The 11,995-nt window shown below is 62.0% G+C and overlaps 43 non-coding genes across 43 annotated transcripts; 12 read left to right on the forward strand and 31 right to left on the reverse strand.

Annotated features, from left to right (window-relative positions):
* Positions 1 to 91: 91 nt before the first annotated feature.
* Positions 92 to 162, reverse strand: trnag-ucc (transfer RNA glycine (anticodon UCC)). Its single transcript has one exon. It is a non-coding gene; the product is annotated as a tRNA-Gly (tRNA).
* Positions 163 to 502: 340 nt separating this feature from the next.
* Positions 503 to 576, forward strand: trnat-agu (transfer RNA threonine (anticodon AGU)). Its single transcript has one exon. It is a non-coding gene; the product is annotated as a tRNA-Thr (tRNA).
* Positions 577 to 797: 221 nt separating this feature from the next.
* On the reverse strand, positions 798 to 868 carry trnag-ucc (transfer RNA glycine (anticodon UCC)). The gene has a single exon. It is a non-coding gene; the product is annotated as a tRNA-Gly (tRNA).
* Positions 869 to 1,013: 145 nt separating this feature from the next.
* On the reverse strand, positions 1,014 to 1,087 carry trnan-guu (transfer RNA asparagine (anticodon GUU)). Its single transcript has one exon. It is a non-coding gene; the product is annotated as a tRNA-Asn (tRNA).
* Positions 1,088 to 1,500: 413 nt separating this feature from the next.
* trnag-ucc (transfer RNA glycine (anticodon UCC)) lies at positions 1,501 to 1,571 on the reverse strand. The gene has a single exon. It is a non-coding gene; the product is annotated as a tRNA-Gly (tRNA).
* Positions 1,572 to 1,716: 145 nt separating this feature from the next.
* trnan-guu (transfer RNA asparagine (anticodon GUU)) lies at positions 1,717 to 1,790 on the reverse strand. Its single transcript has one exon. It is a non-coding gene; the product is annotated as a tRNA-Asn (tRNA).
* Positions 1,791 to 1,911: 121 nt separating this feature from the next.
* trnat-agu (transfer RNA threonine (anticodon AGU)) lies at positions 1,912 to 1,985 on the forward strand. The gene has a single exon. It is a non-coding gene; the product is annotated as a tRNA-Thr (tRNA).
* Positions 1,986 to 2,204: 219 nt separating this feature from the next.
* On the reverse strand, positions 2,205 to 2,275 carry trnag-ucc (transfer RNA glycine (anticodon UCC)). Its single transcript has one exon. It is a non-coding gene; the product is annotated as a tRNA-Gly (tRNA).
* Positions 2,276 to 2,422: 147 nt separating this feature from the next.
* trnan-guu (transfer RNA asparagine (anticodon GUU)) lies at positions 2,423 to 2,496 on the reverse strand. Its single transcript has one exon. It is a non-coding gene; the product is annotated as a tRNA-Asn (tRNA).
* A 414-nt stretch (positions 2,497 to 2,910) lies between these two features.
* trnag-ucc (transfer RNA glycine (anticodon UCC)) lies at positions 2,911 to 2,981 on the reverse strand. Its single transcript has one exon. It is a non-coding gene; the product is annotated as a tRNA-Gly (tRNA).
* A 147-nt stretch (positions 2,982 to 3,128) lies between these two features.
* trnan-guu (transfer RNA asparagine (anticodon GUU)) lies at positions 3,129 to 3,202 on the reverse strand. Its single transcript has one exon. It is a non-coding gene; the product is annotated as a tRNA-Asn (tRNA).
* Positions 3,203 to 3,323: 121 nt separating this feature from the next.
* On the forward strand, positions 3,324 to 3,397 carry trnat-agu (transfer RNA threonine (anticodon AGU)). Its single transcript has one exon. It is a non-coding gene; the product is annotated as a tRNA-Thr (tRNA).
* A 215-nt stretch (positions 3,398 to 3,612) lies between these two features.
* Positions 3,613 to 3,683, reverse strand: trnag-ucc (transfer RNA glycine (anticodon UCC)). The gene has a single exon. It is a non-coding gene; the product is annotated as a tRNA-Gly (tRNA).
* A 145-nt stretch (positions 3,684 to 3,828) lies between these two features.
* On the reverse strand, positions 3,829 to 3,902 carry trnan-guu (transfer RNA asparagine (anticodon GUU)). The gene has a single exon. It is a non-coding gene; the product is annotated as a tRNA-Asn (tRNA).
* Positions 3,903 to 4,022: 120 nt separating this feature from the next.
* On the forward strand, positions 4,023 to 4,096 carry trnat-agu (transfer RNA threonine (anticodon AGU)). The gene has a single exon. It is a non-coding gene; the product is annotated as a tRNA-Thr (tRNA).
* Positions 4,097 to 4,315: 219 nt separating this feature from the next.
* On the reverse strand, positions 4,316 to 4,386 carry trnag-ucc (transfer RNA glycine (anticodon UCC)). Its single transcript has one exon. It is a non-coding gene; the product is annotated as a tRNA-Gly (tRNA).
* A 152-nt stretch (positions 4,387 to 4,538) lies between these two features.
* trnan-guu (transfer RNA asparagine (anticodon GUU)) lies at positions 4,539 to 4,612 on the reverse strand. Its single transcript has one exon. It is a non-coding gene; the product is annotated as a tRNA-Asn (tRNA).
* Positions 4,613 to 4,732: 120 nt separating this feature from the next.
* Positions 4,733 to 4,806, forward strand: trnat-agu (transfer RNA threonine (anticodon AGU)). Its single transcript has one exon. It is a non-coding gene; the product is annotated as a tRNA-Thr (tRNA).
* A 217-nt stretch (positions 4,807 to 5,023) lies between these two features.
* trnag-ucc (transfer RNA glycine (anticodon UCC)) lies at positions 5,024 to 5,094 on the reverse strand. The gene has a single exon. It is a non-coding gene; the product is annotated as a tRNA-Gly (tRNA).
* Positions 5,095 to 5,239: 145 nt separating this feature from the next.
* Positions 5,240 to 5,313, reverse strand: trnan-guu (transfer RNA asparagine (anticodon GUU)). Its single transcript has one exon. It is a non-coding gene; the product is annotated as a tRNA-Asn (tRNA).
* Positions 5,314 to 5,433: 120 nt separating this feature from the next.
* On the forward strand, positions 5,434 to 5,507 carry trnat-agu (transfer RNA threonine (anticodon AGU)). The gene has a single exon. It is a non-coding gene; the product is annotated as a tRNA-Thr (tRNA).
* A 215-nt stretch (positions 5,508 to 5,722) lies between these two features.
* On the reverse strand, positions 5,723 to 5,793 carry trnag-ucc (transfer RNA glycine (anticodon UCC)). The gene has a single exon. It is a non-coding gene; the product is annotated as a tRNA-Gly (tRNA).
* A 144-nt stretch (positions 5,794 to 5,937) lies between these two features.
* Positions 5,938 to 6,011, reverse strand: trnan-guu (transfer RNA asparagine (anticodon GUU)). The gene has a single exon. It is a non-coding gene; the product is annotated as a tRNA-Asn (tRNA).
* A 120-nt stretch (positions 6,012 to 6,131) lies between these two features.
* Positions 6,132 to 6,205, forward strand: trnat-agu (transfer RNA threonine (anticodon AGU)). Its single transcript has one exon. It is a non-coding gene; the product is annotated as a tRNA-Thr (tRNA).
* A 215-nt stretch (positions 6,206 to 6,420) lies between these two features.
* Positions 6,421 to 6,491, reverse strand: trnag-ucc (transfer RNA glycine (anticodon UCC)). Its single transcript has one exon. It is a non-coding gene; the product is annotated as a tRNA-Gly (tRNA).
* A 148-nt stretch (positions 6,492 to 6,639) lies between these two features.
* Positions 6,640 to 6,713, reverse strand: trnan-guu (transfer RNA asparagine (anticodon GUU)). The gene has a single exon. It is a non-coding gene; the product is annotated as a tRNA-Asn (tRNA).
* A 414-nt stretch (positions 6,714 to 7,127) lies between these two features.
* On the reverse strand, positions 7,128 to 7,198 carry trnag-ucc (transfer RNA glycine (anticodon UCC)). The gene has a single exon. It is a non-coding gene; the product is annotated as a tRNA-Gly (tRNA).
* A 145-nt stretch (positions 7,199 to 7,343) lies between these two features.
* trnan-guu (transfer RNA asparagine (anticodon GUU)) lies at positions 7,344 to 7,417 on the reverse strand. Its single transcript has one exon. It is a non-coding gene; the product is annotated as a tRNA-Asn (tRNA).
* Positions 7,418 to 7,537: 120 nt separating this feature from the next.
* trnat-agu (transfer RNA threonine (anticodon AGU)) lies at positions 7,538 to 7,611 on the forward strand. The gene has a single exon. It is a non-coding gene; the product is annotated as a tRNA-Thr (tRNA).
* Positions 7,612 to 7,826: 215 nt separating this feature from the next.
* On the reverse strand, positions 7,827 to 7,897 carry trnag-ucc (transfer RNA glycine (anticodon UCC)). Its single transcript has one exon. It is a non-coding gene; the product is annotated as a tRNA-Gly (tRNA).
* A 144-nt stretch (positions 7,898 to 8,041) lies between these two features.
* Positions 8,042 to 8,115, reverse strand: trnan-guu (transfer RNA asparagine (anticodon GUU)). Its single transcript has one exon. It is a non-coding gene; the product is annotated as a tRNA-Asn (tRNA).
* A 121-nt stretch (positions 8,116 to 8,236) lies between these two features.
* Positions 8,237 to 8,310, forward strand: trnat-agu (transfer RNA threonine (anticodon AGU)). The gene has a single exon. It is a non-coding gene; the product is annotated as a tRNA-Thr (tRNA).
* A 215-nt stretch (positions 8,311 to 8,525) lies between these two features.
* On the reverse strand, positions 8,526 to 8,596 carry trnag-ucc (transfer RNA glycine (anticodon UCC)). The gene has a single exon. It is a non-coding gene; the product is annotated as a tRNA-Gly (tRNA).
* Positions 8,597 to 8,736: 140 nt separating this feature from the next.
* Positions 8,737 to 8,810, reverse strand: trnan-guu (transfer RNA asparagine (anticodon GUU)). Its single transcript has one exon. It is a non-coding gene; the product is annotated as a tRNA-Asn (tRNA).
* Positions 8,811 to 9,219: 409 nt separating this feature from the next.
* On the reverse strand, positions 9,220 to 9,290 carry trnag-ucc (transfer RNA glycine (anticodon UCC)). The gene has a single exon. It is a non-coding gene; the product is annotated as a tRNA-Gly (tRNA).
* Positions 9,291 to 9,445: 155 nt separating this feature from the next.
* Positions 9,446 to 9,519, reverse strand: trnan-guu (transfer RNA asparagine (anticodon GUU)). The gene has a single exon. It is a non-coding gene; the product is annotated as a tRNA-Asn (tRNA).
* A 120-nt stretch (positions 9,520 to 9,639) lies between these two features.
* On the forward strand, positions 9,640 to 9,713 carry trnat-agu (transfer RNA threonine (anticodon AGU)). The gene has a single exon. It is a non-coding gene; the product is annotated as a tRNA-Thr (tRNA).
* Positions 9,714 to 9,928: 215 nt separating this feature from the next.
* On the reverse strand, positions 9,929 to 9,999 carry trnag-ucc (transfer RNA glycine (anticodon UCC)). The gene has a single exon. It is a non-coding gene; the product is annotated as a tRNA-Gly (tRNA).
* A 156-nt stretch (positions 10,000 to 10,155) lies between these two features.
* On the reverse strand, positions 10,156 to 10,229 carry trnan-guu (transfer RNA asparagine (anticodon GUU)). The gene has a single exon. It is a non-coding gene; the product is annotated as a tRNA-Asn (tRNA).
* Positions 10,230 to 10,349: 120 nt separating this feature from the next.
* Positions 10,350 to 10,423, forward strand: trnat-agu (transfer RNA threonine (anticodon AGU)). Its single transcript has one exon. It is a non-coding gene; the product is annotated as a tRNA-Thr (tRNA).
* A 215-nt stretch (positions 10,424 to 10,638) lies between these two features.
* On the reverse strand, positions 10,639 to 10,709 carry trnag-ucc (transfer RNA glycine (anticodon UCC)). Its single transcript has one exon. It is a non-coding gene; the product is annotated as a tRNA-Gly (tRNA).
* Positions 10,710 to 11,057: 348 nt separating this feature from the next.
* Positions 11,058 to 11,131, forward strand: trnat-agu (transfer RNA threonine (anticodon AGU)). The gene has a single exon. It is a non-coding gene; the product is annotated as a tRNA-Thr (tRNA).
* A 426-nt stretch (positions 11,132 to 11,557) lies between these two features.
* On the reverse strand, positions 11,558 to 11,631 carry trnan-guu (transfer RNA asparagine (anticodon GUU)). Its single transcript has one exon. It is a non-coding gene; the product is annotated as a tRNA-Asn (tRNA).
* Between the last annotated feature and the right edge of the window lie 364 nt (positions 11,632 to 11,995).

Here is an 11,995-nt window from a genome sequence, read left to right on the forward strand (position 1 = left end):
AAAAAAAAGAAAGAAATAAAAAATAAAATGACAACACGGGGCGATTGCCACGCAGGGCCAGCTCGAGTTACGGGACTAGCTGCGCCCGGCGTGCGTCGGCCGGGAATCGAACCCGGATCTCCCGCTTGGAAGGCGAGAATTCTACCACTGAACCACCGATGCTTGCAGGAGAGCCTATCGGTCGCGCTTTGTCCCGATGCCGCTTCGGTGCCCGGTGCGAAAAAGGGGCCAGGACGCCGCCGCCGGGGCCTTCAAAAGAGCCGGCCGGCTGGCGGCGAGAGGAGGGAAGGCGACTCGAAAGATCGCACGTCCCTGGGTGGGCTCGAACCACCAACCTTTCGGTTAACAGCCGAACGCGCTGACCGATTGCGTCACAGAGACCGCGGGGGACGCCTCCGTCTCGCTAGTCTTGGCCCGTGCGCTGCTGCTGCGCATTTGCGACGCAACAAGCGGGCGTGCCTTTGCCTAATTTCAAAAGGGCCGCCTTCGGCGCAGGCGGGGGGGCGCCGTGGCTTAGTTGGTCAAAGTGCCTGTCTAGTAAACAGGAGATCCTGGGTTCAAATCCCAGCGGCGCCTTTGATGGGTGTGCAGCGCGGGCACCGGTGCCTGAAGAGAGCCTCCGGCTCCAACCTCTTGCGGTCTGCTCCCTTCCGGGGAGGTTTTTAAAAACGAGAAGGGGCGACAAGGAGGAAAGGAGGGGGGAGAAAAAAAAAAGAAAGAAATAAAAAATAAAATGACAACACGGGGCGATTGCCACGCAGGGCCAGCTCGAGTTACGGGACTAGCTGCGCCCGGCGTGCGTCGGCCGGGAATCGAACCCGGATCTCCCGCTTGGAAGGCGAGAATTCTACCACTGAACCACCGATGCTTGCAGGAGAGCCTATCGGTCGCGCTTTGTCCCGATGCCGCTTCGGTGCCCGGTGCGAAAAAGGGGCCAGGACGCCGCCGCCGGGGCCTTCAAAAGAGCCGGCCGGCTGGCGGCGAGAGGAGGGAAGGCGACTCGAAAGATCGCACGTCCCTGGGTGGGCTCGAACCACCAACCTTTCGGTTAACAGCCGAACGCGCTGACCGATTGCGCCACAGAGACCGCGGGGGATGCCTCCGTCTCGCTAGTCTTGGCCCGTGCGCTGCTGCTGCGCATTTGCGACGCAACAAGCGGGCGTGCCTTTGCCTAATTTCAAAAGGGCCGCCTTCGGCGCAGGCGGGGGGTGCCGTGGCTTAGTTGGTCAAAGTGCCTGTCTAGTAAACAGGAGATCCTGGGTTCAAATCCCAGCGGCGCCTTTGATGGGTGTGCAGCGCGGGCACCGGTGCCTGAAGAGAGCCTCCGGCTCCAACCTCTTGCGGTCTGCTCCCTTCCGGGGAGGTTTTTAAAAACGAGAAGGGGCGACAAGGAGGAAAGGAGGGGGGAGAAAAAAAAATAAATAAATAAAAATAAAATGACAACACGGGGCGATTGCCACGCAGGGCCAGCTCGAGTTACGGGACTAGCTGCGCCCGGCGTGCGTCGGCCGGGAATCGAACCCGGATCTCCCGCTTGGAAGGCGAGAATTCTACCACTGAACCACCGATGCTTGCAGGAGAGCCTATCGGTCGCGCTTTGTCCCGATGCCGCTTCGGTGCCCGGTGCGAAAAAGGGGCCAGGACGCCGCCGCCGGGGCCTTCAAAAGAGCCGGCCGGCTGGCGGCGAGAGGAGGGAAGGCGACTCGAAAGATCGCACGTCCCTGGGTGGGCTCGAACCACCAACCTTTCGGTTAACAGCCGAACGCGCTGACCGATTGCGCCACAGAGACCGCGGGGGACGCCTCCGTCTCGCTAGTCTTGGCCCGTGCGCTGCTGCTGCGCATTTGCGACGCAACAAGCGGGCGTGCCTTTGCCTAATTTCAAAAGGGCCGCCTTCGGCGCAGGCGGGGGGGCGCCGTGGCTTAGTTGGTCAAAGTGCCTGTCTAGTAAACAGGAGATCCTGGGTTCAAATCCCAGCGGCGCCTTTGATGGGTGTGCAGCGCGGGCACCGGTGCCTGAAGAGAGCCTCCGGCTCCAACCTCTTGCGGTCTGCTCCCTTCCGGGGAGGTTTTTAAAAACGAGAAGGGGCGACAAGGAGGAAAGGAGGGGGGAGAAAAAACAATAAATAAATAAAAATAAAATGACAACGCGGGGCGATTGCCACGCAGGGCCAGCTCGACTTACGGGACGAGCTGCGCCCGGCGTGCGTCGGCCGGGAATCGAACCCGGATCTCCCGCTTGGAAGGCGAGAATTCTACCACTGAACCACCGATGCTTGCAGGAAAGCCTATCGGTCGCGCTTTGTCCCGATGCCGCTTCGGTGCCCGGTGCGAAAAGGGGCCAGGACGCCGCCGCCGCCGGGGCCTTCAAAAGAGCCGGCCGGCTGGCGGCGAGAGGAGGGAAGGCGACTCGAAAGATCGCACGTCCCTGGGTGGGCTCGAACCACCAACCTTTCGGTTAACAGCCGAACGCGCTGACCGATTGCGCCACAGAGACCGCGGGGGACGCCTCCGTCTCGCTAGTCTTGGCCCGTGCGCTGCTGCTGCGCATTTGCGACGCAACAAGCGGGCGTGCCTTTGCCTAATTTCAAAAGGGCCGCCTTCGGCGCAGGCGGGGGGTGCCGTGGCTTAGTTGGTCAAAGTGCCTGTCTAGTAAACAGGAGATCCTGGGTTCAAATCCCAGCGGCGCCTTTGATGGGTGTGCAGCGCGGGCACCGGTGCCTGAAGAGAGCCTCCGGCTCCAACCTCTTGCGGTCTGCTCCCTTCCGGGGAGGTTTTTAAAAACGAGAAGGGGCGACAAGGAGGAAAGGAGGGGGGGAGAAAAAAAAAGAAAGAAATAAAAATAAAATGACAACGCGGGGCGATTGCCACGCAGGGCCAGCTCGAGTTACGGGACTAGCTGCGCCCGGCGTGCGTCGGCCGGGAATCGAACCCGGATCTCCCGCTTGGAAGGCGAGAATTCTACCACTGAACCACCGATGCTTGCAGGAGAGCCTATCGGTCGCGCTTTGTCCCGATGCCGCTTCGGTGCCCGGTGCGAAAAGGGGCCAGGACGCCGCCGCCGCCGGGGCCTTCAAAAGAGCCGGCCGGCCGGCGGCGAGAGGAGGGAAGGCGACTCGAAAGATCGCACGTCCCTGGGTGGGCTCGAACCACCAACCTTTCGGTTAACAGCCGAACGCGCTGACCGATTGCGCCACAGAGACCGCGGGGGACGCCTCCGTCTCGCTAGTCTTGGCCCGTGCGCTGCTGCTGCGCATTTGCGACGCAACAAGCGGGCGTGCCTTTGCCTAATTTCAAAAGGGCCGCCTTCGGCGCAGGCGGGGGGGCGCCGTGGCTTAGTTGGTCAAAGTGCCTGTCTAGTAAACAGGAGATCCTGGGTTCAAATCCCAGCGGCGCCTTTGATGGGTGTGCAGCGCGGGCACCGGTGCCTGAAGAGAGCCTCCGGCTCCAACCTCTTGCGGTCTGCTCCCTTCCGGGGAGGTTTTTAAAAACGAGAAGGGGCGACAAGGAGGAAAGGAGGGGGGAAAAACAATAAATAAATAAAATAAAATGACAACGCGGGGCGATTGCCACGCAGGGCCAGCTCGACTTACGGGACTAGCTGCGCCCGGCGTGCGTCGGCCGGGAATCGAACCCGGATCTCCCGCTTGGAAGGCGAGAATTCTACCACTGAACCACCGATGCTTGCAGGAGAGCCTATCGGTCGCGCTTTGTCCCGATGCCGCTTCGGTGCCCGGTGCGAAAAAGGGGCCAGGACGCCGCCGCCGGGGCCTTCAAAAGAGCCGGCCGGCTGGCGGCGAGAGGAGGGAAGGCGACTCGAAAGATCGCACGTCCCTGGGTGGGCTCGAACCACCAACCTTTCGGTTAACAGCCGAACGCGCTGACCGATTGCGCCACAGAGACCGCGGGGGACGCCTCCGTCTCGCTAGTCTTGGCCCGTGCGCTGCTGCTGCGCATTTGCGACGCAACAAGCGGGCGTGCCTTTGCCTAATTTCAAAAGGGCCGCCTTCGGCGCAGGCGGGGGGCGCCGTGGCTTAGTTGGTCAAAGTGCCTGTCTAGTAAACAGGAGATCCTGGGTTCAAATCCCAGCGGCGCCTTTGATGGGTGTGCAGCGCGGGCACCGGTGCCTGAAGAGAGCCTCCGGTTCCAACCTCTTGCGGTCTGCTCCCTTCCGGGGAGGTTTTTAAAAACGAGAAGGGGCGACAAGGAGGACAGGAGGGGGGAGAAAAAAAAATAAATAAATAAAAATAAAATGACAACGCGGGGCGATTGCCACGCAGGGCCAGCTCGACTTACGGGACGAGCTGCGCCCGGCGTGCGTCGGCCGGGAATCGAACCCGGATCTCCCGCTTGGAAGGCGAGAATTCTACCACTGAACCACCGATGCTTGCAGGAGAGCCTATCGGTCGCGCTTTGTCCCGATGCCGCTTCGGTGCCCGGTGCGAAAAGGGGCCAGGACGCCGCCACCGCCGCCGGGGCCTTCAAAAGAGCCGGCCGGCGGCGGCGGCGAGAGGAGGGAAGGCGACTCGAAAGATCGCACGTCCCTGGGTGGGCTCGAACCACCAACCTTTCGGTTAACAGCCGAACGCGCTGACCGATTGCGCCACAGAGACCGCGGGGGACGCCTCCGTCTCGCTAGTCTTGGCCCGTGCGCTGCTGCTGCGCATTTGCGACGCAACAAGCGGGCGTGCCTTTGCCTAATTTCAAAAGGGCCGCCTTCGGCGCAGGCGGGGGGCGCCGTGGCTTAGTTGGTCAAAGTGCCTGTCTAGTAAACAGGAGATCCTGGGTTCAAATCCCAGCGGCGCCTTTGATGGGTGTGCAGCGCGGGCACCGGTGCCTGAAGAGAGCCTCCGGCTCCAACCTCTTGCGGTCTGCTCCCTTCCGGGGAGGTTTTTAAAAACGAGAAGGGGCGACAAGGAGGACAGGAGGGGGGGAAAAACAATAAATAAATAAAATAAAATGACAACATCGGGGCAATTGCCACGCAGGGCCAGCTCGAGTTACGGGACTAGCTGCGCCCGGCGTGCGTCGGCCGGGAATCGAACCCGGATCTCCCGCTTGGAAGGCGAGAATTCTACCACTGAACCACCGATGCTTGCAGGAGAGCCTATCGGTCGCGCTTTGTCCCGATGCCGCTTCGGTGCCCGGTGCGAAAAAGGGGCCAGGACGCCGCCGCCGGGGCCTTCAAAAGAGCCGGCCGGCTGGCGGCGAGAGGAGGGAAGGCGACTCGAAAGATCGCACGTCCCTGGGTGGGCTCGAACCACCAACCTTTCGGTTAACAGCCGAACGCGCTGACCGATTGCGCCACAGAGACCGCGGGGGATGCCTCCGTCTCGCTAGTCTTGGCCCGTGCGCTGCTGCTGCGCATTTGCGACGCAACAAGCGGGCGTGCCTTTGCCTAATTTCAAAAGGGCCGCCTTCGGCGCAGGCGGGGGGCGCCGTGGCTTAGTTGGTCAAAGTGCCTGTCTAGTAAACAGGAGATCCTGGGTTCAAATCCCAGCGGCGCCTTTGATGGGTGTGCAGCGCGGGCACCGGTGCCTGAAGAGAGCCTCCGGCTCCAACCTCTTGCGGTCTGCTCCCTTCCGGGGAGGTTTTTAAAAACGAGAAGGGGCGACAAGGAGGAAAGGAGGGGGGAAAAACAATAAATAAATAAAATAAAATGACAACGCGGGGCGATTGCCACGCAGGGCCAGCTCGACTTACGGGACGAGCTGCGCCCGGCGTGCGTCGGCCGGGAATCGAACCCGGATCTCCCGCTTGGAAGGCGAGAATTCTACCACTGAACCACCGATGCTTGCAGGAGAGCCTATCGGTCGCGCTTTGTCCCGATGCCGCTTCGGTGCCCGGTGCGAAAAGGGGCCAGGACGCCGCCGCCGGGGCCTTCAAAAGAGCCGGCCGGCCGGCGGCGAGAGGAGGGAAGGCGACTCGAAAGATCGCACGTCCCTGGGTGGGCTCGAACCACCAACCTTTCGGTTAACAGCCGAACGCGCTGACCGATTGCGCCACAGAGACCACGGGGGACGCCTCCGTCTCGCTAGTCTTGGCCCGTGCGCTGCTGCTGCGCATTTGCGACGCAACAAGCGGGCGTGCCTTTGCCTAATTTCAAAAGGGCCGCCTTCGGCGCAGGCGGGGGGCGCCGTGGCTTAGTTGGTCAAAGTGCCTGTCTAGTAAACAGGAGATCCTGGGTTCAAATCCCAGCGGCGCCTTTGATGGGTGTGCAGCGCGGGCACCGGTGCCTGAAGAGAGCCTCCGGCTCCAACCTCTTGCGGTCTGCTCCCTTCCGGGGAGGTTTTTAAAAACGAGAAGGGGCGACAAGGAGGAAAGGAGGGGGGAAAAACAATAAATAAATAAAATAAAATGACAACGCGGGGCGATTGCCACGCAGGGCCAGCTCGACTTACGGGACGAGCTGCGCCCGGCGTGCGTCGGCCGGGAATCGAACCCGGATCTCCCGCTTGGAAGGCGAGAATTCTACCACTGAACCACCGATGCTTGCAGGAGAGCCTATCGGTCGCGCTTTGTCCCGATGCCGCTTCGGTGCCCGGTGCGAAAAAGGGGCCAGGACGCCGCCGCCGCCGGGGCCTTCAAAAGAGCCGGCCGGCCGGCGGCGAGAGGAGGGAAGGCGACTCGAAAGATCGCACGTCCCTGGGTGGGCTCGAACCACCAACCTTTCGGTTAACAGCCGAACGCGCTGACCGATTGCGCCACAGAGACCGCGGGGGACGCCTCCGTCTCGCTAGTCTTGGCCCGTGCGCTGCTGCTGCGCATTTGCGACGCAACAAGCGGGCGTGCCTTTGCCTAATTTCAAAAGGGCCGCCTTCGGCGCAGGCGGGGGGTGCCGTGGCTTAGTTGGTCAAAGTGCCTGTCTAGTAAACAGGAGATCCTGGGTTCAAATCCCAGCGGCGCCTTTGATGGGTGTGCAGCGCGGGCACCGGTGCCTGAAGAGAGCCTCCGGCTCCAACCTCTTGCGGTCTGCTCCCTTCCGGGGAGGTTTTTAAAAACGAGAAGGGGCGACAAGGAGGAAAGGAGGGGGGAGAAAAAAAAAAGAAAGAAATAAAAATAAAATGACAACACGGGGCGATTGCCACGCAGGGCCAGCTCGAGTTACGGGACTAGCTGCGCCCGGCGTGCGTCGGCCGGGAATCGAACCCGGATCTCCCGCTTGGAAGGCGAGAATTCTACCACTGAACCACCGATGCTTGCAGGAGAGCCTATCGGTCGCGCTTTGTCCCGATGCCGCTTCGGTGCCCGGTGCGAAAAAGGGGCCAGGACGCCGCCGCCGGGGCCTTCAAAAGAGCCGGCCGGCTGGCGGCGAGAGGGGGGAAGGCGACTCGAAAGATCGCACGTCCCTGGGTGGGCTCGAACCACCAACCTTTCGGTTAACAGCCGAACGCGCTGACCGATTGCGCCACAGAGACCGCGGGGGACGCCTCCGTCTCGCTAGTCTTGGCCCGTGCGCTGCTGCTGCGCATTTGCGACGCAACAAGCGGGCGTGCCTTTGCCTAATTTCAAAAGGGCCGCCTTCGGCGCAGGCGGGGGGCGCCGTGGCTTAGTTGGTCAAAGTGCCTGTCTAGTAAACAGGAGATCCTGGGTTCAAATCCCAGCGGCGCCTTTGATGGGTGTGCAGCGCGGGCACCGGTGCCTGAAGAGAGCCTCCGGCTCCAACCTCTTGCGGTCTGCTCCCTTCCGGGGAGGTTTTTAAAAACGAGAAGGGGCGACAAGGAGGACAGGAGGGGGGAAAAACAATAAATAAATAAAATAAAATGACAACGCGGGGCGATTGCCACGCAGGGCCAGCTCGACTTACGGGACGAGCTGCGCCCGGCGTGCGTCGGCCGGGAATCGAACCCGGATCTCCCGCTTGGAAGGCGAGAATTCTACCACTGAACCACCGATGCTTGCAGGAAAGCCTATCGGTCGCGCTTTGTCCCGATGCCGCTTCGGTGCCCGGTGCGAAAAGGGGCCAGGACGCCGCCGCCGCCTTCAAAAGAGCCGGCCGGCCGGCGGCGGCGAGAGGAGGGAAGGCGACTCGAAAGATCGCACGTCCCTGGGTGGGCTCGAACCACCAACCTTTCGGTTAACAGCCGAACGCGCTGACCGATTGCGCCACAGAGACCGCGGGGGACGCCTCCGTCTCGCTAGTCTTGGCCCGTGCGCTGCTGCTGCGCATTTGCGACGCAACAAGCGGGCGTGCCTTTGCCTAATTTCAAAAGGGCCGCCTTCGGCGCAGGCGGGGGGGCGCCGTGGCTTAGTTGGTCAAAGTGCCTGTCTAGTAAACAGGAGATCCTGGGTTCAAATCCCAGCGGCGCCTTTGATGGGTGTGCAGCGCGGGCACCGGTGCCTGAAGAGAGCCTCCGGCTCCAACCTCTTGCGGTCTGCTCCCTTCCGGGGAGGTTTTTAAAAACGAGAAGGGGCGACAAGGAGGAAAGGAGGGGGGAAAAACAATAAATAAATAAAATAAAATGACAACGCGGGGCGATTGCCACGCAGGGCCAGCTCGACTTACGGGACGAGCTGCGCCCGGCGTGCGTCGGCCGGGAATCGAACCCGGATCTCCCGCTTGGAAGGCGAGAATTCTACCACTGAACCACCGATGCTTGCAGGAGAGCCTATCGGTCGCGCTTTGTCCCGATGCCGCTTCGGTGCCCGGTGCGAAAAGGGGCCAGGACGCCGCCGCCGCCTTCAAAAGAGCCGGCCGGCGGCGGCGAGAGGAGGGAAGGCGACTCGAAAGATCGCACGTCCCTGGGTGGGCTCGAACCACCAACCTTTCGGTTAACAGCCGAACGCGCTGACCGATTGCGCCACAGAGACCACGGGGGACGCCTCCGTCTCGCTAGTCTTGGCCCGTGCGCTGCTGCTGCGCATTTGCGACGCAACAAGCGGGCGTGCCTTTGCCTAATTTCAAAAGGGCCGCCTTCGGCGCAGGCGGGGGGTGCCGTGGCTTAGTTGGTCAAAGTGCCTGTCTAGTAAACAGGAGATCCTGGGTTCAAATCCCAGCGGCGCCTTTGATGGGTGTGCAGCGCGGGCACCGGTGCCTGAAGAGAGCCTCCGGCTCCAACCTCTTGCGGTCTGCTCCCTTCCGGGGAGGTTTTTAAAAACGAGAAGGGGCGACAAGGAGGAAAGGAGGGGGGAAAAACAATAAATAAATAAAATAAAATGACAACGCGGGGCGATTGCCACGCAGGGCCAGCTCAACTTACGGGACGAGCTGCGCCCGGCGTGCGTCGGCCGGGAATCGAACCCGGATCTCCCGCTTGGAAGGCGAGAATTCTACCACTGAACCACCGATGCTTGCAGGAGAGCCTATCGGTCGCGCTTTGTCCCGATGCCGCTTCGGTGCCCGGTGCGAAAAGGGGCCAGGACGCCGCCACCGCCGCCGCCGGGGCCTTCAAAAGAGCCGGCCGGCGGCGGCGGCGAGAGGAGGGAAGGCGACTCGAAAGATCGCACGTCCCTGGGTGGGCTCGAACCACCAACCTTTCGGTTAACAGCCGAACGCGCTGACCGATTGCGCCACAGAGACCACGGGGGACGCCTCCGTCTCGCTAGTCTTGGCCCGTGCGCTGCTGCTGCGCATTTGCGACGCAACAAGCGGGCGTGCCTTTGCCTAATTTCAAAAGGGCCGCCTTCGGCGCAGGCGGGGGGCGCCGTGGCTTAGTTGGTCAAAGTGCCTGTCTAGTAAACAGGAGATCCTGGGTTCAAATCCCAGCGGCGCCTTTGATGGGTGTGCAGCGCGGGCACCGGTGCCTGAAGAGAGCCTCCGGCTCCAACCTCTTGCGGTCTGCTCCCTTCCGGGGAGGTTTTTAAAAACGAGAAGGGGCGACAAGGAGGAAAGGAGGGGGGAAAAACAATAAATAAATAAAATAAAATGACAACGCGGGGCGATTGCCACGCAGGGCCAGCTCGACTTACGGGACGAGCTGCGCCCGGCGTGCGTCGGCCGGGAATCGAACCCGGATCTCCCGCTTGGAAGGCGAGAATTCTACCACTGAACCACCGATGCTTGCAGGAGAGCCTATCGGTCGCGCTTTGTCCCGATGCCGCTTCGGTGCCCGGTGCGAAAAGGGGCCAGGACGCCGCCGCCGCCGCCGGGGCCTTCAAAAGAGCCGGCCGGCCGGCGGCGGCGGCGAGAGGAGGGAAGGCGACTCGAAAGATCGCACGTCCCTGGGTGGGCTCGAACCACCAACCTTTCGGTTAACAGCCGAACGCGCTGACCGATTGCGCCACAGAGACCACGGGGGACGCCTCCGTCTCGCTAGTCTTGGCCCGTGCGCTGCTGCTGCGCATTTGCGACGCAACAAGCGGGCGTGCCTTTGCCTAATTTCAAAAGGGCCGCCTTCGGCGCAGGCGGGGGGCGCCGTGGCTTAGTTGGTCAAAGTGCCTGTCTAGTAAACAGGAGATCCTGGGTTCAAATCCCAGCGGCGCCTTTGATGGGTGTGCAGCGCGGGCACCGGTGCCTGAAGAGAGCCTCCGGCTCCAACCTCTTGCGGTCTGCTCCCTTCCGGGGAGGTTTTTAAAAACGAGAAGGGGCGACAAGGAGGAAAGGAGGGGGGAAAAACAATAAATAAATAAAATAAAATGACAACGCGGGGCGATTGCCACGCAGGGCCAGCTCGACTTACGGGACGAGCTGCGCCCGGCGTGCGTCGGCCGGGAATCGAACCCGGATCTCCCGCTTGGAAGGCGAGAATTCTACCACTGAACCACCGATGCTTGCAGGAGAGCCTATCGGTCGCGCTTTGTCCCGATGCCGCTTCGGTGCCCGGTGCGAAAAGGGGCCAGGACGCCGCCACCGCCGCCGGGGCCTTCAAAAGAGCCGGCCGGCCGGCCGGCGGCGAGAGGAGGGAAGGCGACTCGAAAGATCGCACGTCCCTGGGTGGGCTCGAACCACCAACCTTTTGGTTAACAGCCGAACGCGCTGACCGATTGCGCCACAGAGACCACGGGGGACGCCTCCGTCTCGCTAGTCTTGGCCCGTGCGCTGCTGCTGCGCATTTGCGACGCAACAAGCGGGCGTGCCTTTGCCTAATTTCAAAAGGGCCGCCTTTGGCGCAGGCGGGGGGCGCCGTGGCTTAGTTGGTCAAAGTGCCTGTCTAGTAAACAGGAGATCCTGGGTTCAAATCCCAGCGGCGCCTTTGATGGGTGTGCAGCGCGGGCACCGGTGCCTGAAGAGAGCCTCCGGCTCCAACCTCTTGCGGTCTGCTCCCTTCCGGGGAGGTTTTTAAAAACGAGAAGGGGCGACAAGGAGGACAGGAGGAGGGAAAAACAATAAATAAATAAAATAAAATGACAACGCGGGGCGATTGCCACGCAGGGCCAGCTCGACTTACGGGACGAGCTGCGCCCGGCGTGCGTCGGCCAGGAATCGAACCCGGATCTCCCGCTTGGAAGGCGAGAATTCTACCACTGAACCACCGATGCTTGCAGGAAAGCCTATCGGTCGCGCTTTGTCCCGATGCCGCTTCGGTGCCCGGTGCGAAAAGGGGCCAGGACGCCGCCGCCGCCTTCAAAAGAGCCGGCCGGCGGCGGCGAGAGGAGGGAAGGCGACTCGAAAGATCGCACGTCCCTGGGTGGGCTCGAACCACCAACCTTTCGGTTAACAGCCGAACGCGCTGACCGATTGCGCCACAGAGACCGCAGGGGACGTCTCCGTCTCGCTAGTCTTGGCCCGTGCGCTGCTGCTGCGCATTTGCGACGCAACAAGCGGGCGTGCCTTTGCCTAATTTCAAAAGGGCCGCCTTCGGCGCAGGCGGGGGGCGCCGTGGCTTAGTTGGTCAAAGTGCCTGTCTAGTAAACAGGAGATCCTGGGTTTGAATCCCAGTGGTGCCTTTGGTGGGCAGGGCCCACATGTGAAGGCTTGTTTTGGCTCTGTCTTCTTGCCCCATGCTCAACCTGTGGCTAACAGCAGTGAGGCTTAAAGGGTAGGCCTGAGGCTCCGGCTGTTCGGAAACACCTGGCGACGGAGTGCGATGGCGCTGTGGCTTAGCTGGTCCGCCGCT

This window comes from Scleropages formosus, chromosome 9 (assembly GCF_900964775.1).
Source record: "Scleropages formosus chromosome 9, fSclFor1.1, whole genome shotgun sequence".
NCBI lineage: Eukaryota > Metazoa > Chordata > Actinopteri > Osteoglossiformes > Osteoglossidae > Scleropages > Scleropages formosus.